Source organism: Pongo abelii, chromosome 3 (assembly GCF_028885655.2).
Source record: "Pongo abelii isolate AG06213 chromosome 3, NHGRI_mPonAbe1-v2.0_pri, whole genome shotgun sequence".
Lineage (NCBI taxonomy): Eukaryota > Metazoa > Chordata > Mammalia > Primates > Hominidae > Pongo > Pongo abelii.
This window is the reverse complement of record NC_071988.2, coordinates 142,934,120-142,954,044: the sequence shown is the minus strand read 5'-3', so window position 1 is coordinate 142,954,044 and position 19,925 is coordinate 142,934,120.

The window sequence follows — 19,925 nt, the reverse complement described above, 5'->3', positions numbered from 1 at the left end:
GGAAACAGAGGTGAAGAAGACAAAGCCTCAGCTCTAAAGAAAGAGACATAGTGGGGATGGTAAAGGGGACACACAATGGCAGGTAGTGATTAGTGCTACACAGAACAGTAGCAGGGTAAGGCAATAGGGGGTGATCAGATGAGGTCATTTAGAAAGCGTGGTCAGAGGCTGTGCGTGGTGGCTCACGCCTGTAATCCAGCACTTTGGGAGGCTGAGGTGGGGGGATCACGATGTCAAGAAATTGAGATCATCCTGGCCAACATGGTGAGCTCTCTTCTCTATTAAAAAATACAAAAAATGAGCCAGGCGTGGTGGTGGGTGCCTGTAGTCCCAGCTGCTTGGGAGGCTGAGGCAGGGGAATCACTTGAACCCAGGAGGCAGAGGTTGCAGCGAGCTGAGATCACGCCACTGCACTCCAGTCTGGCAACAGAGTGAGACTCTGCCTCAAAAAAAAAAAGGGAAAGAAAGAGTGTTCAGAGAGGGTCTTTTGAAGACATGCTATTTGAGCAGCAACCTGAAAGAAGTATGGGAGAGAGACTGGTGGGAGTCTGGGGGGAAGAATATATCCCTGGCTCCAGGGGAAACACACCTGGGGTAGCGAAGGAAGAGCAATAAACCACCATGGCTTAGCCTGAGTGACAGAGGAAGATGGTAGTAGAAGATGAGCTTGGAGGGCTGGGGAGGGGCCAGAGCCTGTAGGCCCTTGGAGGCCTTTGGTGAGGACTTTGGATTTTAAGTATGATAGGAAAGTATTGAAGAAATTTGAGGAAGAAAGAGACGTGATCCTATTTGCATTTTGAAAGACCACTCTGCAATGAAGAGAGAATTGACTATGAAGAAGCAGAAGCAGGGAGACCAGTTATGTAGGCATGCAAAGACAAGAGATGATGGTGGCTGAACTGGATTGGAAGCCATGAAAATGGTGGAAGTGGTTGGGATTGGGTTATATTAATATTTGTAAGTAGAGTCTGCAGATGATTTGTGTTGTAAGTTGAATAGTGGCCCCTAAGAAAGATATGCCCACATTTTAATCTCTGTAAGCTATGAGTATAACCTTATTTGAAAAAAAAAAGATATTTGCAGTTGTAATTAAGTTAAAGATCTCTAAATGATATCATCCTGGATTATCTGGATTATCTGGATAACCCTAAATCCAATGACAAGGAGACAAGAGAGGAGAAGACACAGACACAAGAGAGAAGAGAAGCCCATGTGAAGGTAGAGGCAGAGATAGGAGTTATGCAGCCACAAACCAAGGAATGCTTGAAGTCACTAGAAGCTGGAAGAGGCAAGAAGGATTCTTCTCTATGGCCTTCAGATGGTTCACAGTCCTGCCATCACCTTGGTTTCAGACCTCTGGCCTTCAGGGCTGTCAGAGAATAAATATCTGTTGCTTTAAGCCACCAACTTTGTGGTAATCTGTTATAGCAGCCCTGGAAATCAGGCTAGGATATTGGATATGGATATAAGTATGTAGCTCACTTGAGAGGCCAGGGCTACAGATGTACATTGGGTAGTGATCTAGCTATAATTACATTTGAAGCCATAGCTCTGAACACAATCAGCACGGAGTTAGTTGGTAGTAGATAGAGAAGATAAAGGAAGTGCTGCCTATCCCTAGAGTACTTCAACATCAACAGTTAAGAAAAGAGGTGCTCACAGAAGTGTGGTAGAAAGAGCAGCAAGTTATGTGGAAGAAGAACCAAGAAAAATAGTGATGTCACTGAAGCTTTAAGAAAGTATGTCAGGCAGTTCACGATTGCAATAATATGGAATCAACCTAAGTGGCCATTAACCAACGAATGGATAAAGAAAATGTGGTATATTTATACCATGGAATACTACTCATCCATAAAAAAGAATGAAATAATGTCATTTGCAGCAACTTGGATGGAACTGAAGGCCATTGTTCTAAGTGAACTAACTCAGAAATAGAAAACCAAATACCCCATATTCTTACTTATAAGTAGGAGCTAAGCTATGGGTATGCAAAGGCATACAGAGTGGTATAATGGACATTGGAGCTCAGAAGTGGGGAGGGTGGGAAGGGAATGAGGGATAAAACATTACCTACTGGGTACAATGTACCTGTTCAGGTGACATGTACACTAAAAACCTAGACTTCACCATTATGCAACTCATTCATGTAACTGAAATCTACTTGTATCCTTAAAGCTATTAAAATAAAAAAAAGAAAGTGTGTCAAGGAGAGAGTACCAGCTTTATCAAATCCTGCCAAAACGTCAAGTGAGAGGAGGACCAAGACTCAGTGATTAGATTTGCTGACGCAGAGACACTTCATGATCTTGTCAAGGATGGTTTCAGTAGAGAGGCAAAAAAGAATTTTAAGAGACTTCTCAAAGTCATCCAGTGAAGAGTTGCAGGGCTTGAATGGACAGGAAAACTTAAACACTGTCCACTTCTGTAGGTTCCATTCTACTTTTCTACTAAGCAGCATTAAAAGGGATGCACTCAAGTGGAACTGGGATAAGAGCTACTTATCTAGCTTATTGATAAAATAGTAATTATTATTATTGATTATAGCTCTCATTTATGCAATGTTTACTATATGCTAGGCTCTGTACTGAATGATATAAAAATTCATATATGTAATTTTATCTTTCCTTCAACTTTGAAAAGTAGGCTTTTATTCCCATTTTATAGATGAGATGAAATCATCTTTGGGGCTTAATGCTTTATGATAGTTAGAACTTCTAACATAACATGATTCTCTATCTAAGATCTAAGGCATTTTTCATTACTTTTGATTAAAGAATTGCTATAGCACATTTTGTCGGAGAGATAGAGATGCATTCTTTGCTATTATTTCATTTTCACGTGGGATTTCTATAACTCCAGAGCAAAACTAATGAAGACATGAAATATTTACTGCACTACTTGGCAGGTGATAAAACTGGCAGGATGCCAAAACCCAGAAGGCGAGAATAATGTTATCAAGTAATTATTATGTACCAGGCATCATGCTGAATGTTTTATGTGCATGAATTAATATAACCGATGTTCAATGAGGCTCAGAGGTTCAAATTATTTCACTAAGGACCCATATCTAACAAAAGTCGAAACTAAGATTTGGTCTATACCTTGGTCTAGTTCTAAAACCTCCCCCTTTACAATGTACAAACTACATTTTAAACACCCTGCACATTTGGATGCTGATTGTTACCATGAGAAGAGAGGACTAAATTTGAGAAGGGGCCCACAACATATCTGGTCTTATCCTACCTTCCTAGCTTTTAGTTTATGCCCCTTTATAAGTACCCTGTATTTTAGATAAATTTCTTGGGTTTTCCTCCCTATTAAGATTTTGCTCATCATCATTACCTTTAATTCTCTCTATCCTTGAAAGACCAGTTCAAATGCTAACTCCTTTATGTAGTCTTCCTTGACCTCCTCAGTGCTGCTTCTATAGCCTATGCATCTCTTATAGAAATTATTTCTAAGTGCCTTGTTTTGGGATTATATCCCTAATTTTAAAAAGCTCTTGTTCTACTTAGTATGTTCTTTACAGGTGAAGGCTATTTCTTCTTGATCTTTGTATATTTTTAACAATAGTTTTCATTTCAGTGGTATGCAATTTGTGGAATTCATTACTATTTCAAAAAAAATCTGAATCTATTATAAATTGTGAGTAATAATCTTGCTGTAACAGATATCTTTCTTATGTGGTTAACTAAAGGGTCAGGTCTTTTAAGAACAAATTATACCAATGATTCTCAAATTCTAATGTGACTGGAAATCAATTGTGGATCATGTTAAAATGTAGATTCTGATTCTACAGTACTTGAGTTTCTACAATTGAAACAAACTCCCAGATGATGTCAATGCTGCTGATTTATCAATCACAGTTTGAGTAAGAAGGTATTTTAGTTATAATGAAGAAAAGTAAACCACTGTTAACAATTAAAGAAACTGCATCTATAATACCTGCCTGGCTAACACTCTACTTTTGAGAGGTTAACCACATTGCCTTCTGTTCTCTAGGCAAGACAATCTCTCTACTTTTGAGAGGTTAACCACATTGCCTTCTGTTCTCTAGGCAAGACAATCTCTCTACTTTTGAGAGGTTAACCACATTGCCTTCTGTTCTCTAGGCAAGACAATCTCTCAACTTTTACCTAGATAAGGAAAAATAACAGATTATCTTTAATCCACTTAGTAGATGTTCAGTTGCTACCTGCAGGACTTTAGTAGAGAAAAAAATTATTTCTCCACTTACTTAGTACCACTTGATTGCTGGGTGCACTGCATTTTCATCTTTGGAATAAGAACAATTAATTTAGTTTGGAAAATTCTTAAAACCTTGGGTTAAGGTTGCTAATAAAGTCTTGTGGGCAAAAAGAATTTGGAAATTTAAAATGTATATAGTATTCAGTAATATCTACTAGGTATTATATGTTTCTCAATTTTAATTTTGGAAAGAGAACAATTAAAATGTTTAAAGTGTATTTGGGCATTAAAATGCTCTTAAGACCATGCTGTTTTTCAGGCAGGGCATCTGGACAAGTAACAGCCTTTCCCAGGATCATCTGTGGACGATATCTTTTCCTTCTTATTGCCATGCTAGTGATTGACCAAGACTTGGAAAGCATTTTGGCGTCACTTGACGGAAGGAGATAATATGTCCATTCACTGAACAAAAACCCAGACAACCTTTGGTGAAAATCTCTTCTGCTCTTACGTCCATTTAAATTTTTTCCTATTACCTCTAAGAAAACCTTAACCTTAGGGGGAATCTAAACCAAAGATAGCCTGGAAATTCTGCATATACTTTTGCACAGTCCTCGAATATAAAGCTTTTTAATATATTAGAATATTTAAGGTAGCACTTAAATATAAGATATAACACATTTTTAAAGACATGTGGAATTGCAAATCCTCTATCTCAGATTTGTAACTATAAGGATTCAATTTTAAGACAAGATAGGATAACGGTAGCTGCCTAAATTTGAAACTCCCAACTACGTATCCTATCATTTATCTATCTATCCATCCATCTATCGATCCATCTATGTATATACGTATATTATCTGTCTCTACCTATATATCTATGGCAAGAGAAATGGCCTATTGCTACATAACTAAGCCATTTGTAGCATAACTGATAAATTCTATAAACTTCAATTTATTTTTGAGAGTGGAAGTAATCATCCAAGAGCAGTATAGTCGGCTGTGGAGCTGAGGATTGAGTGAAGTCAAGTAGGAATGACACAAAAGGGAGAACACAGGTACAATGGGGTCATAGCAGTAGCAGAAGATGGATAACATCAATTAGGGTTCACCTACAGAGTCTACTTCAAGTTAGAAAAAGAATACTGGAAACAGGTCTGAGTCCTCGTAGAACTTGGCAAGGGCTACAAAAAATAAAAAGCTTATAAAGTATATGGAACTAGAGACTAGAGGCATCAGTCTGGAGAAACATGATAGATTGTTTCCAAAGGTAACTATAACAACTCTCCAATCTCTCATGTCTTTTTTTTTTTGTAATGTGACTTTGACACGCCTCCCATTAGGAGGTAGAGTCTTGAATCTGGGTTTGCACTGTGACTTGCTTTGAACAAATGAATGTGGTAGTGAGACTATATAACTTTTGAAGCTATATCTTAGAAGACTCTACAGCTTGCATCTGTGCCCTGTTGGAGTTCTGAGCACCATGTAAAGAAATCCAGCTCTCCTCTTAGAGACTGCATTAAGACAAAAATGACCTTCAGTTAGAAATCACGAGAGGAGGCTGGGTGCGGTGGCTCACGCCTGTAATCCCAGCACTTTGGGAGGCCGGGTGGGCGGATCACGAGGTCAGGAGATCAAGACCATCCTGGCTAACACGGCGAAACCCCCATCTCTGCTAAAAATACAAAAAAAGTAGCCGGGCGTGGTAGGGGAGTGCCTGTAGTCCCAGCCACTCAGGAGGCTGAGGCAGGAGAATGGCGTGAACCCAGGAGGCGGACTTTGCAGTGAGCGGAGATTGTGCCACTGCACTCCAGCCTGGGCGACAGAGCGAGACTCCGTGTTGGGAAAAAAAAAAAAATCATGAGAGTAGAGGAGAATTAGTAAGTCTTTATCCTGTAGGATAAAGTCCCACAGGAGAAAGAGGCCCTGGCATTCCAGCCATCCCAGCTAAGGAGTCAAAGCCATCTTGGATCTTCCAGCCCAAATTGCACTGTATGGATAGGCCCAGTGGACACCATGAGAAACAGAGGCAAGTTGCCCCAAAAGAGCCATGCCCAGATATCACAGAAAATCATAAACAAAGAAACTATCATTTTTAATCATTAAGTTTTGGGGTTGTTTGCGGCAATAGACAACTATTACGGGAAGATATTGTTTCTGGGATAAGTAGGCTTCTCAGAAACAGAAGGTTTCCTTGAATGTTTGATGGTGAAGAGAAAAAAAGAAGAAAGTGATTAAGATGAAATATTCTACCAAAACAAGATAGAATCAAAACTAAGAAAAATGCAGAACAACAACAAAAAAGAGCTGTTTGTTAAAGAAACTGCACTTCGCTGTAGCAACATTAGAGGGCACTCTTGAAATAGAAAAACTGAGTTAATCACCTAAACTCCTCCCTTGCTGTTCTGGTCTGTACAGTTGCTACACAAACATGAACAGAAACAAGCAAGCAAACAAACAAACAAACAAAATACCACTCAAGTACCCACTGTAATTTCCGATAATTATGAAGCAGAAAATAATTACCAAAACATTTTGGTAAAGTGAGAGATAGATAAAGAGAAGAAGGAAGAAGTAGAGCAACACTGCAACATAAATTTAAATGTCGTTTAATGTTATTGAACAAGCAATTGCTGATATGAAAGAGTAGAAAAATAATAAATTCAAAGGCCAGAAATAGAAATGTAAAAACAAGGTATGAATACATGCTGACAAAACTCAGGAAAGAAATTTAGAAAGACAAAAACATCTAAGAAATAAGCACTTAATTACAAGTGCCCAAGGGAGAAAAGATATGACGAAAAGAATGGCAAAGAACAGAAGATGGGGAGAAAAAAAATTTAAAGATGAAGGCAAGAGAAGGAAATAAAGAGCATATAAATTGTGAAGGAGGGAATCAAATTGTCTCTGTTTGCAGATGACATGATCTTATATGTAGAAAAGCCTAAAGGCTAACAAAAAACATTTAAAACTGATAAACAAATTAAGTAAAGTTGTAACGTACAAAATCAGTGATGTTTCTATATACCAATAATAAACTAACTGAAAAATAAATCAAGAAAGCAATTCAATTTATAATAGCTGTAAAAAAAATAGCTAGGAATAAATTTAACCAAGGAGGTGAAACATCTCTACAATGAAAACTACAAAACACTGTTAAAAGAAATTGAAAAGGACACACAAAAAATAAAGACATACCATATTCACATATTGGAAGAATTAATATTGTTAGGATGAACATATTGCCCAAAGCAATTTACAGATTAAATGTAATCACTATCAAAATACCAATGACATTGTTCACAAAAATAGAAAAACAATTCTAAAATTTGTATGTAACCACAAAAGACTCTGAATAGCCAAAGCAATCATGAACAAAAAGGACAAAGCTGGCAGCATCATACCACTTGACTTTAAAATGAACTAGAAAGCTATAGTAATTAAATAGCAGGATGCTGTTGTAAAAACAGACATATAAACCATTGGGACAGAATAGAGAAGATAGAAATAAATCCATACATTTACAACCAACTGATTTTCAAGAAAGGTCCCAAGAATGTACATTGGAGAAAAGACAGTCACTTCCATAAATGATGCTGGAAAAACTGGATATCCACATTCAGAAGAATGAAATCAGATCCATCTTTCTCACCATATACAAAAATCAACTCAAAAGACGTAAATGTAAGACTGGAAATTAGAAAATTAAGGGAAAGTATAGTGGAAATGCTTCAGGACAAAGGCCAGGAAAAAAAACAACTTATGAATAAGAGCTCAAAACACAAGCAACAAAAGCAAAAAAAAAAAAAAGACAGATGGAATTATATCAAACTAAAATGCTTCTGCACAGCAAAGGAAACAATCAAAAGAGGGAAGAGGCAAACTGAAGACTGGGAGAAAATATTTGCAAGCTATTTAGTGACAAGAAATTAATAGCCAGAATATACAAGGAAGTAAAATAATAGCAAAAAGAAAAGAAAAAGAAAAAAAGAAAAATCCAATTTAAAAACTGGGCAAATGAGCTAAGTAGACATTTTCCAGAAGACATACAAATGTCTAACAGGTATATGAAAATTTTCAACATCACTAATCACTAGGGAAATGCAAATAAAAGCCACAATGAGATCACCTCACCCCAGTTAGAATAGCTATTATCAAAAAGACAAAAAATAAAAAATAAAATAACAAATGCTGGTGAAGATGCAGAGAAAACAGGACACTTATACGCTGTTGGTGGGAATGTAACTTAGTAAAGACACCATGGAAAACAGTATAAAGATTCCTCAAAAAACTAAAAATAAAACTACCATGTGATCCATTAATCCCAGGACTGGATATACATTTAAAGGAAAGCAGATCAGGGTATTGAAGCAATATCTTCACTCCTATTTACTGCAGCATTATTCACAGTAGCACAAATATGAAATCAACCTAAGTATTCATTAACAGACAAATTTATATTAAAAAAATACAGTATAGAGATCATGGCAGATGGGAGGCAGGACTAGATTGCAGCTCCCCCTCAGATGGACTGAGCAGCATGTGGAGGCTTGCATTGTGAACTTTTGCTCCAGAATGACTGTAGAAATAAATCAGGAAAACAGAGAAAACCCACAGACCCTCTGAAGAAAGCAGATTGCTCCTATAGGACCCGGGAGACACTCCAAATATGGTGAGTGTCCAAAGTGTGGAAATGAGAAAGGGGGACAATATGCCTCCAAACACACATTCTCACTGGGGAACCTGAAGGTCTAGATCATGGGAGAAGATTCTGAACTTACCTGGAGCTGAGTCAATTTAGAGAACTGAGTAAAATACAGAGGTAGAAGAAGCAGCAGGAAAAGCCCTGTAGGCTTGCTAGCAAGCCATTTCTCCCTTGCTTCACAGGGGTCCTTGGGGTGGGCTGCCTGAGGTACTGGGAAAAGGTGACAGGAAAAGAAACCTCCAGCTGAACTGTAACAACTTGAACTGATCAAGAAGTATCCTGGCCAGAACTCGAGGGAGGAAGTGAATCTGGTGTGTAGACTCCACAAGTGAGGAAAGCATGAAAGCCCTACTTGCTTTTGCAGCTGAGAGGCAGGTAGCCTGGGGCAAGTTCTCAGCCCTGCTCCCCCACTGCCTAAAGACTCAGTACTGTTGGGGGTGACACGGTAAGAGTGAGACCGGCCCTCTGGGTTGTGTGGGAGCTGGGTGATGCCTGTGACTGGTGGCTTTTCCCCACTTCCCTGACAACCTGCATGACACAGCAAAGGCAGCCATAATTCTCTGAGGAACATAACTCCATTGACCTGGGAACCTCACGCCCAACCCCCACAGCAGTCACAGCAAGACCCACTAAAGGAGAGTATGAGCTCAGGTCTGCCTAGCCCTGCCCCCACCTAGTGGTCCTTCCCTGTTCACCGTGGTAGCTGAAGACAAAGGTCTTATACTCTCAGGAGTAATAGCACCCCGCCCATCACCTCTTCCTCCCGACACTACCACAGCTTATGCTCTCTGGAAAGCACCACCTCTGGGCAGGAGGCCAACCAGCACAAAAATATTGCATTAAACAACCAAAGCAGAGAACCCTCACAGAGTCTATTTCACCCAACTGCCACTCCCACTGGAAGAGGTGCTGGTAACCATGGCTGAGAGACTCACAGATGGTTCACATCATAGGTCTCTGTGCAGACAACCACCAGTACCAGCCCAGGGCCAAGTAGGCTTTCTGGGTGGCGAGACCCAGGAGAGAGATGCTGCAGCTCAGCTCACAGGAAGCCACATCCCTAGGAAAAGGAGGGGAGTACTACATAAAGGGAATACCCTGTGAGGCAAAAGACTCTGAACATCAGCCTTCAGCCCTAGGCTTTCCCTGTGACACAGCCTACCCAAATGAGAAAGAACCAGAAAACCAACTCTGGTAATATGACAAAACAAAGCTCTTTAATACACCCAAAAAAATCACACTAGCTCACCAGCAATGGATTCAAACAAAGAAGAAATCCCTGATTTACCTGAAAAAAAATTCAGGAGGTTAGTTATTAAGCTAACCAGGGAGGCACCAGAGAAAGGTGAAGCCCAATGCAAGAAAATCCATAAAACAATACAAGAAGTTAAGGGAGAAATATTAATGGAAATAGTATAAATATAAAAAAGTCAAAACTTCAGGAAACAATGGATGCACTTATAGAAATGAAAAGGCTCTGGAAAGTCTCAGCAGTACAATCAAACAAGCAGAAGACGGAATTTCAGAGCTCAAAGACAAGATTTTCTAATTAACCCAATCCAACAAAGACAAAGAAAAAAGAATAAGAAAATATGAACAAAGCCCCCAAGAAGTCTGGGATTATGCTAAATGACCAAACCTAAGAATAATTGGTGTTCCTGAGGAAGAAGAGAAATCTAAAAGTTTGGAAAACATTTTTGGGGAAATAATCAAGGAAAACTTCCCAGGCCTTGCTAGAGACCTAGACATTCAAATACAAGAAGCTCAAAGAACACCTGGGAAATTCATCACAAAAAGATCTTCACCTAGGCACACTGTCATCAGGTAAACTAAATTTAAGATGAAGGAAAGGCTCTTAAGAGATGTGATGCAAAAGGACCAGGTAACCTATAAAGGAAAACCTAAGAGATTAACAGCAGATTTCTAAGCAGAAACCATATAAGCTAGAAGGGACTGGGGCACTATCTTCAGCCTCCTCAAACAAAATAATGATCAGCCAAGAATTTTGTACCTAGCAAAATTAAGCTTCATAAAGGAAGGAAAGATAGTCTTTTTCAGAAAAACAAATGCTGAGAGAATTCACCACTGCCGAGCCAGCACTACAAAAACTGCTAAAGGGAGCTCTAAATCTTGAAACAAATCCTAGAAACACATCAAAACAGAACCTCTTTAAAGCATTAATCTCACAGGACCTATACAACAAAAATACATTAAAAAAAAAAGCCAGAGAACCACATTACACAGGCAACAAATAGCACAATGAATGGAATGATATCTCACATCTCAATACTAACATTGAATGTAAATTGTCTAAATGTTCCACTTAAAAGATACAGAATTGCAGAACGGATAAGAATTTACCAATTCTTATCTCACGAGTCCTAACATATGAGGATTCACATGAACTTAAGGTAAAGGGTTGGAAAAAGACATTCCATGCAAATAGACACCAAAAGCAAGCAGGAGTAGCCATATCAGGTAAAACAAACTTTAAAGCAACAGCAATTAAAAGAGATGAAAAGAGACATTATATAATGATAAAAGGCATTGTTCAACAGGAAACTATCACAATCCTAAATATATATCCATCTAACACTGGAGCTCCTGAATTTATAAAACAATTACCAATACACCTAAGAAATGAGATAGAGAGCAACACAATAATAGTGAGAGACTTCAATACTCCACTGACAGCATTAGGTCATCAAGACAGAAAGTAAACAAAGAAACATTGGATTTAAAATACACCCTGGAACAAATGGACTTAACAGATATTTACAGAATATTCTACCCAACAAGTGAAGAACATACATTCTGTTCATCAGCACATGGAACTTCCTCCCAGATAGACCATATGATAGGCCATAAAACGAGCCTCAATAAATTTAAGAAAATTGAAATTGTATCAAGCACTCTTCCAGACCACAGTGGACTAAAACTGAAAATCAACTCCAAAAGGAATCTTCAAAACCATGCAAATACATGAAAATTAAATAACCTACTCTTGACTGAGCAATGGGTAAAAATGAAATCAAGATTGAAATTTAAAAATTCTTCAAACTGAATGACAGTAGTGACACAACCTGTGAAAGCCTCTAGGATACAGCAAAGGCAGTGCTAAGAGGAAAGTTCATAGCCCTGAATGCCTACATCAAAAAGTCTAAAAGAGCACAAACAATCTAAGGTCACACCTCAAGGAACTATTAAAACAAAAACAAACAAAACCCAAACCCAGCAGAAGAAAGGAAATAACCAAGATTAGAGCATAACTAAAAGAAATTGAAATCAGAAAAAAGCAATACAAGAGATAAAAATGAAGCAAAAAGCTGGTTCTTTGAAAAGATAAATAAAATTGATAGATCATTAGCAAGATTAACCAAGAAAAGATGAGAGAAAATCCAAATAAGTTCACAGGAAACAAAACTAAAGATATAACAACTGACACCACAGAAATACAAAAGATCATTCAAGGCTACTATGAACAGTTTTAGATGCATAAACTACAAAACCAAGAGAAGATGGATAAATTCCTGGAAAGATACAACTTTCCTAGCTTGAGTCAAGAAGAATTAGATACCCTGAACACACTAATAACAAGAGTGAGATTGAAATCGTAATAAAAAATTTACCAATAAAAATGGTCCAGGACGAGATGGATTCACAGAATTCTATAAGACATTAAAAGAAGAATTGGTACCAATCCTATTGACACTATTCCACAAGTTAGAAAAAGAAGAAATCCTCACTAATTTGTTTTATGAAGCCAGTATCATCCTAATACCCAAACCAGGAAAGGACATATCCAAAAAAGAAAATTACAGAGCAATATCCCTGATGAACATAGATGCAAAAATTCATAAAAAATACCAGCTAACCAAATCCAACAACATATCAAAAAATTAATCCACCAGCAAAATCAGCATACAAGGGACACACCTGAAAGTAATAAAAACCATCTATGACAAACCCACAACCAACATAATACTAAATGGGGAAAAGTTAAAAAGTATTCCCTCTGACAACTAGAACAAGACAAGGATGCCGACTCTCACCAATTCTCTTCAACATAGTACTGGAAGTCCTGGCCAGAGCAATTAGACAAGAGAAAGAAATAAAGGTCATCCAAATTTGTAAAGAGGAAGTCAAACTGTTGCTGTTTGCTGATGATACGATTATTTACCTCGAAAACCCTAAAGACTCCTCCAGAAAGCTCCTAGAACAGATAAAAGAATTCAGCAAAGTGTATGGATACAAAATTAAAGTACACTAATTAGTAGCTCTTCTATACACCAACAGCAACCAAGCTGATAATCAAATCATGAACTCAACCCCTTTTACAATAGCGGCAAATAAAATAAAATACTTAGGAACATACCTAACCACAGAGGCAAAAGGCCTCTACATGAAAAACTATAAAATGCTGCTGAAAGAAATGATAAATGATCCAAACAAATAGAAACACATTCCATGCTCATGGTTGGGTAGAATCAATATTGTGAAAATGACCGTATTCAAAAAAAAAATCTACAAATTCAACACAATTCCCATCAAAATACCAACATCATTCTTCACAGAACTAGAAAAAAAATCCTAAAATTCATGTGGAACCAAAAAAGGGTCCACATAGCCAAAGCAAGACTAAGCAAAAAGAACAAATCTGGAGGCATCACACTACCTGACTTCAAACTATAGTATAAGGCCATAGTAACCAAAACAGCATGGTACTGGTATAAAAGTAGGCACATAGACCATTGGAACAGAATTGAGAACCCAGAAATAAAACCAAATACTTATAGCTAATTGATCTTTGACAAAGCAAACAAAAACATAAAGTGAGGAAAGGACACCCTCTTCAACAAATGATGCTGGGATAGTTGGCAAGCCACATGTAGGTGAATAAAACTGGGTACTCATTTCTCATCTTATACAAAAATCAACTGAAGATGGATCAAGGACTTAAATCTAAGACCTGAAGCTATAGAACTTCTAGAAGATAACATTGGAAAAACTTTTGTAGATATTGACCTAGGCAAGTATTTCACAACCAAGAACGCAAAAGCAAATTCAATAAAAACAGAGATAAATAGTTGGGACATAATTAAACTAAAGAGCTTTTGCATGGCCAAAGGAACTGTCAGCAGAGTAAACAGACAACTCACAGAGTGAGAGAAAATCTTCACAATCTATACATTTGACAAAAAACTAATATCCAGAATCTACAACAAACAAATTAGCAAGAAAAAAACCAAACAATCCCATGAAAAAGCAGGCTAAGGACATGAACAGACAATACTCGAAAGAAGATATACGAATGGCCAACAACTATACAAAAAAATGATTGACATCACTAATTATAAGCAAAATGCAAATCAAAACCACAATGAGATACCATCTTACTCCTACAAGGATGGCCATAACCAGAAAATGAAAAAATAATAGATATTTCTCCTTCACTTATGAAGCTTAGTTTGGCAGGATATGAAATTCTGGGTTGAAAATTCTTTTCTTTAAGAATGTTGAATATTGGCCCCCACTCTCTTCTGGCTTGTAGGGTTTCTGCCGAGAGATCCGCTGTTAGTCTGATGGGCTTCCCTTTGATGGTAACCTGACCTTTCTCTCTGGCTGCCCTTAACATTTTTTCCTTCATTTCAACTTTGGTGAATCTGACAATTATGTGTCTTGGAGTTGCTCTTCTCGAGGAGTATCTCTGTGGCGTTCTCTGTATTTCCTGAATCTGAATGTTGGCCTGCCTTGCTAGATTGGGGAAGTTCTCCTGGATAATATCCTGCAGAGTGTTTTCCAACTTGTTTCCATTCTCCCCGTCACTTTCAGGTACACCAATCAGACGTAGATTTGGTCTTTTCACATAGTCCCACATTTCTTGGAGGCTTTGCTCATTTCTTTTTATTCTTTTTTCTCTAAACTTCCCTTCTCGCTTCATTTCATTCATTTCATCTTCCAGGGCTGATACCCTTTCTTCCAGTTGATTGCATCGGCTCCTGAGGCTTCTGCATTCTTCACGTAGTTCTTGAGCCTTGGCTCTCAGCTCCATCAGCTCCTTTAAGCACTTCTCTGTATTGGTTATTCTAGTTATACATTCTTCTAAATTTTTTTCAAAGTTTTCAACTTCTTTGCCTTTGGTTTGAATATCCTCCCGTAGCTCGGAGTAATTTGATCGTCTGAAGCCTTCTTCTCTCAGCTCATCAAAGTCATTCTCTGTCCAGCTTTGTTCCATTGCTGGTGAGGAACTGCGTTCCTTTGGAGGAGGAGAGGTGCTCCGCTTTTTAGAGTTTCCAGTTTTTTTGCTCTGTTTTTCCCCCATCTTTGTGGTTTTATCTACTTTTGGTCTTTGATGATGGTGAAGACAAGCAAATGCTGAGAGATTTTGTCACCACCAGGCCTGCCCTAAAAGAGCTCCTGAAGGAAGTGCTAAACATGGAAAGGCACAACCAGTACCAGCCACTGCAAAATCATACCGAAATGTAAAGACCATCGAGACTAGGAAGAGACTGCATCAACTAACGAGCAAAATAACCAGCTAACATCATAATGACAGGATCAAATTCACACATAACAATATTAACTTTAAATGTAAATGGACTAAATGCTCCAATTAAAAGACACAGACTGGCAAATTGGATAAAGACTCAAGACCCATCAGTGTGCTATATTCAGGAAACCCATCTCACATGCAGAGACACACATAGGCTCAGAATAAAAGGATGGAGGAAGATCTACCAAGCAAATGGAAAACAAAAAAAGGCAGGGGTTGCAATCCTAGTCTCTGATAAAACAGACTTTAAACCAACAAAGATCAAAAGAGACAAAGAAGGCCATTACATAATGGTAAAGGGATTAATTCAACAAGAAGAGCTAACTATCCTAAATATATATGCACCCAATACAGGAGCACCCAGATTCATAAAGCAAGTCCTGAGTGACCTACAAAGAGACTTAGACTCCCACACATTAATAATGGGAGACTTTAACACCCCACTGTCAACATTAGACAGATCAACGAGACAGAAAGTCAACAAGGATACCCAGGAATTGAACTCAGCTCTGCACCAAGTGGACCTAATAGACATCTACAGAACTCTCCACCCCAAATCAACAGAATATACATTTTTTTCAGCACCACACCACACCTATTCCAAAATTGGCCATATACTTGGAAGTAAAGCTCTCCTCAATAAATGTAAAAGAACAGAAATTATAACAAACTATCTCTCAGATCACAGTGCAATCAAGCTAGAACTCAGGATTAAGAATCTCACTCAAAACCACTCAACTACGTGGAAACTGAACAACCTGCTCCTGAATGACTACTGGGTACATAACGAAATGAAGGCAGAAATAAAGATGTTCTTTGAAACCAACGAGAACAAAGACACAACATACCAGAATCTCTGGGATGCATTCAAAGCAGTGTGTAGAGGGAAATTTATAGCACTAAATGCCCACAAGAGAAAGCAGGAAAGATCCAAAATTGACACCCTAACATCACAATTAAAAGAACCAGAAAAGCAAGAGCAAACACATTCAAAAGCTAGCAGAAGGCAAGAAATAACTAAAATCAGAGCAGAACTGAAGGAAATAGAGACACAAAAAACCCTTCGAAAAATCAATGAATCCAGGAGCTGGTTTTTTGAAAGGATCAACAAAATTGATAGACCGCTAGCAAGATTAATAAAGAAAAAACGAGAGAAGAATCAAATAGATGCAATAAAAAATGATAAAGGGGATATCACCACAGATCCCACAGAAATACAAACTACCATCAGAGAATATTACAAACACCTCTATGCAAATAAACTAGAAAATCTAGAAGAAATGGATAAATTCCTCAACACATACACCCTCCCAAGACTAAACCAGGAAGAAGTTGAATCTCTGAATAGACCAATAACAGGAGCTGAAATTGTGGCAATATTCAATAGCTTACCAACCAAAAAAAGTCCAGGACCAGATGGGTTCACAGCCGAATTCTACCAGAGGTACAAGGAGGAGCTGGTACCATTCCTTCTGAAACTATTCCACTCAATAGAAAAAGAGGGAATCCTCCCTAACTCATTTTATGAGGGCAGCATCATCCTGATACCAAAGCCTGGCAGAGACACAACCAAAAAAGAGAATTTTAGACCAATATCCTTGATGAACATTGATGCAAAAATCCCCAATAAAATACTGGCAAACCGAATCCAGCAGCACATCAAAAAGCTTATCCACCATGATCAAGTGGGCTTCATCCCTGGGATGCAAGGCTGGTTCAATATATGCAAATCAATAAATGTAATCCAGCATATAAACAGAACCAAAGACAAAAACCACATGATTATCTCAATAGATGCAGAAAAGGCCTTTGACAAAATTCAACAACCCTTCATGCTAAAAACTCTCAATAAATTAGGTATTGATGGGACGTATCTGAAAATAATAAGAGCTATTTATGACAAACCCACAGCCAATATCATACTGAATGGGCAAAAACTGGAAGCATTCCCTTTGAAAACTGGCACAAGACAGGGATGCCCTCTCTCACCACTTCTATTCAACATAGTGTTGGAAGTTCTGGCCAGGGCAATTAGGCAGGAGAAGGAAATCAAGGGTATTCAATTAGGAAAAGAGGAAGTCAAATTGTCCCTGTTTGCAGATGACATGATTGTATATCTAGAAAACCCCATTGTTTCAGCCCCAAATCTCCTTAAGCTGATAAGCAACTTCAGCAAAGTCTCAGGATACAAAATCAATGTACAAAAATCACAAGCATTCTTATACATCAATAACAGACAAACAGAGAGCCAAATCATGAGTGAACTCCCATTCACAATTGCTTCAAAGAGAATAAAATACCTAGGAATCCAACTTACAGGGGATGTGAAGGACCTCTTCAAGGAGAACTACAAACCACTGCTCAAGGAAATAAAAGAGGATACAAACAAATGGAAGAACATTCCATGCTCATGGGTATGAAGAATCAATATCATGAAAATGGCCATCTTTCCCAAGGTAATTTACAGATTCAGTGCCATCCCCATCAAGTTACCAATGACTTTCTTCACAGAATTGGAAAAAACTACTTTAAAGTTCATATGGAACCAAAAAAGAGCCCGCATCGCCAAGTCAATCCTAAGCCAAAAGAACAAAGCTGGAGGCATCACGCTACCTGACTTCAAACTATACTACAAGGCTACAGTAACCAAAACAGCATGGTACTGGTACCAAAACAGAGATATAGATCAATGGAACAGAACAGAGCCGTCAGAAATAATGCCACATATCTACAACTATCTGATCTTTGACAAACCTGAGAAAAACAAGAAATGGAGAAAGGATTCCCTATTTAATAAATGGTGCTGGGAAAACTGGCTAGCCATATGTAGAAAGGTGAAACTGGATCCCTTCCTTACACCTTATACAAAAATCAATTCAAGATGGATTAAAGACTTAAATGTTAGACCCAAAACCATAAAAACCCTAGAAGAAAACCTAGGGAATACCATTCAGGACATAGGCATGGGCAAGGACTTCATGTCTAAAACACCAAAAGCAATGGCAACAAAAGCCAAAATTGACAAATGGGATCTAATTAAACTAAAGAGCTTCTGCACAGCAAAGGAAACTACCATCAGAGTGAACAGGCAACCTACAAAATGGGAGAAAATTTTCGCAACCTACTCATCTGACAAAGGGCTAATATCCAGAATCTACAATGAACTCCAACAAATTTACAAGAAAAAAACAAACAACCCCATCAAAAAGTGGGCAAAGGACATGAACAGACACTTCTCAAAAGAGGACATTTATGCAGCCAAAAAACACATGAAAAAATGCTCACCATCACTGGCCATCAGAGAAATGCAAATCAAAACCATAATGAGATACCATCTCACACCAGTTAGAATGGCAATCATTAAAAAGTCAGAAAACAACAGGTGCTGGAGAGGATGTGGAGAAATAGGAACACTTGTACACTGTTGGTGGGACTGTAAACTAGTTCAACCCTTGTGGAAGTCAGTGTGGTGATTCCTCAGGGATCTAGAACTAGAAATTCCATTTGACCCAGCCATCCCATTACTGGGTATATACCCAAAGGACTATAAATCATGCTGCTATAAAGACACATGCACATGTATGTTTATTGTGGCATTATTCACAATAGCAAAGACTTGGAACCAACCCAAATGTCCAACAATGATAGACTGGATTAAGAAAATGTGGCACATATACACCATGGAATACTATGCAGCCATAAAAAATGATGAGTTCATGTCCTTTGTAGGGACATGGATGAAATTGGAAATCATCATTCTCAGTAAACTATCGCAAGAACAAAAAACCAAACACCACATATTCTCACTCATAGGTGGGAATTGAACAATGAGAACACATGGACACAGGAAGGGGAACATCACACTTCGGGGACTGTTTTGGGGTGGAGGGAGGGGGGAGGGATAGCATTGGGAGATATACCTAATGCTAGATGACGAGTTGGTGGGTGCAGCGCACCAGCATGGCACATGTATACATATGTAACTTACCTGCACGTTGTGCACATGTACCATAGAGCCTAAAGTATAATAATAATAATAATAATAAAAAGAAAAACAACAACAACAACAACAAAAAATAATAATAATAGATATTGGCATGGATGTGGTGAACAGGGAACACTTCTACACTGCTGGTGGGAATGTAAACTAGCAAAACCACTATGGAAAACAATGTGGAGATTCCTTAAAGAACTAAAAGTAGAAATACCATTTGGTCCAGCAATCCCACTACTGGGTATCCACCCAGAGGAAAAGAAGTCATTATACAAAAAAGACACTTGCACACGCATGTTTATAGCAGCACAATTTGCAACTGCAAACATGGAACCAACCCAAATGCCCATCAATCAATGAGTGGATAAGGAAACTGTGGTGTATATATATATAATATTTGTATATGTATGTATATATGATGAATGACTACTCAGCCATAAAAATGAATGAATTAATGAATTAATGGCATTCCCAGCCACCTGGAT